At 33.2% G+C, this 2,500-nt stretch overlaps 1 protein-coding gene across 17 annotated transcripts in view; it reads right to left on the reverse strand.

Annotated features, from left to right (window-relative positions):
• The window catches only part of LOC122261337 (uncharacterized), a 27,581-nt gene extending 26,173 nt beyond the window's left edge, over window positions 1–1,408 (reverse strand). For 5 of the 17 annotated variants that reach the window (XM_086554403.1, XM_086554380.1, XM_086554328.1 and 2 more), the window contains exon 1: window positions 1,258–1,350. The gene's annotated coding sequence lies outside the window, so the exon portion shown is untranslated. Of the gene's footprint in view, window positions 1,049–1,257 lie in introns of all 17 variants that reach the window. The other 12 variants (XM_086554386.1, XM_086554330.1, XM_086554371.1 and 9 more) reach the window with 6 other exon arrangements.
• Window positions 1,409–2,500: the final 1,092 nt, after the last annotated feature.

Here is a 2,500-nt window from a genome sequence, read left to right on the forward strand (position 1 = left end):
TTTATCTACCTCAGAATCTACAGATCATGACCATACTCTAACCAATGGGTTCCCAGGCCATACTACTCCCATCCACAAATTTTGTGATCAAACATTTGTTTAGTGGAGGTAATTCTACATTTTCCAAAAGACAGGAGCAAAGAATGATATGATCCACAAATTATGGTCTTTTGACTTAGGTAACAGGGATACTCATTCACTGGAATATCATAGGTTGATTATCCTGAGCTTGAAATATATATGGTAAAGTGTGTACTCTGATGATGCTGGTAGTAATGGTGAGCTAGAATCTCCAGTCAGCCATGAGACAAACAAACACACTGTGTAGTAACTTATTTTTGCCAATGTAGGCTCATTTGCCAGTGTAGGCTAGTCTAAACTATTATGATCCGTAAGTTTGATATTTTGAATATACATGTGAATTACTATATTTCAAACATAAAATTACGGAATGAGACATAACTCATCATATTTTCCCTCCCATTTTACCAATGCAGACATAACATCAGTGAAGTAAGGCATCAAATCTCTCAAGAACACCAATTCCCTTGACACAAGAAACGCCAATCACACAAGCTGTATCTCGCCGAATACGTGTGGAGGTTTGCTGCGCTTCCCAGAGAGCAAAGGGGTAGAGGTCGTGCCTTCCCTTCGTGCACACGGGTTCTTTTAAATAATGACATTAATCAGAATCATCTTCCCTAAGACACATCATAAACATCAGCAACATCATAATCACTCAAGTAAGATTGCACAATACACATGAAATAACAAAATTACAACCCAAATGTTAACAACTCAGTCTCCACTTCCCCTTCGGCTTTGTAAAAAGTTTACACTTTCAACGAAGACAAATCTTAATCACCGGATAAAAAATGACAACACAAACAAAAAATGATCATGAAAAAAAAAAGTTATGACAAGAATCACATTTAATACTACTTTCTGATAGGAAATCACGTAATGCCTGATTCCACGGGATCTGCAGATGTAACTCTGTCACGACACGCATTTCCGACCGCAACGCCTCTCCCTCCTCGCAACGCCACTGTAATAACAACTTGTGACATCATAAAAATAACGCGAAATAACAGACTGAAAAGTTAAATCAAAAGACCATCCCACTGTAATAAGTCTCCGATCTTTGCCATCTCGTCACGCCCTTTTCCAGTCACTGGCGTCACTTCTTCCCTTTTCGAAGCGTTGCAGCCATCGGGCGTTATCAATCAGACACTAAAAACCGATGCTGAGACCAACCTAAGGGCGTAAAAACGAGAAAATAGCATGGACGGCCTCCTCTGCGTCACTCCTTCCCCTCCGCCATCTTTGACTCAGGGCTGCCAACCTCTCCGCAGCAAAATAAAACGGAGACAAACACATGTATGATGATGTAAATTATTCAAGGAAACTTGAACGGACGGAAAACCAATATAGCATTTGGTATTGTGTTTCACTTTTATTTTTTTCCCCCTCTTGTTGTGGATATTTTCTCTGACTTGGAAATAACACGCCCGAGTCAAGCTCGCCAACCCTTCCAGATTTACGACTTTGGCCCCAAATGGTAATAATAATAATGGTAATGCTAATAATAATGATGATAATAATAATAATAACAATATTATTATTATCATAATTATTATTATCATTATTAACATTATTATTTTCGATTGTCATGATGATCACTACCATTAGCGTGATAAAAGTGGTGGTAATGAGATTCATGAAGAATTGATAACGATAAAAAGAAAGATAATGACAAACTAATTAATAATAGTAAGTAAAAATGTTAATGATGATAATTATAACGCTAAAAGTAATAATAATGATGATAATAATAGTGATAATGATAATAACAACAGCGATAATAGGACCAATGATGAAAGATAACAATAGGGATTATGATATTAGTGATAACAATAATTATAAAGAATAAAATTATAATGATTTTCATAACACTAATGATGATAATAAAGTAATGATAATGATAGTGATATGATAGTAATAAAAGGGTAATGACGATAATATAACGTAAATAACACAATAATAATCATAATGGTTATCATGATTATATTAATGAAAATTAATAATATAATAATGATCATGATAACAAAAATAATGATAAAAGTATGAGCGGCAATGATGGTGATAATGATTATAATGGTAATAACAACAATTATAGTGATATTAGCAATTATCATTACAATATACACAAAAATAACCATACTAATAATGATATCAGTAATTAATTATATCAGCAATGATATTAGTAATGACTGCAATGATTATAAGAATAATGATAATCATAATCATAATTATAGTAATAATAATAGTCACAACATTAGCAACAACAATAATGGTAAAAATTAACAATGATACTGAAAAAGACTAGTACTGATGATAACAATTTTAATAACAGACAATAACAACGATAATGATGATGATAGTAATAACATAGCAGATTATAGTAATGCTAACAATACTAATGATAAGGACAATATCA

The sequence above is a fragment of the Penaeus japonicus genome, unplaced genomic scaffold (assembly GCF_977035675.1).
Source record: "Penaeus japonicus unplaced genomic scaffold, GWHDUDI00000001_assembly GWHDUDI00000003, whole genome shotgun sequence".
Classification (NCBI taxonomy): Eukaryota; Metazoa; Arthropoda; class Malacostraca; order Decapoda; family Penaeidae; genus Penaeus; species Penaeus japonicus.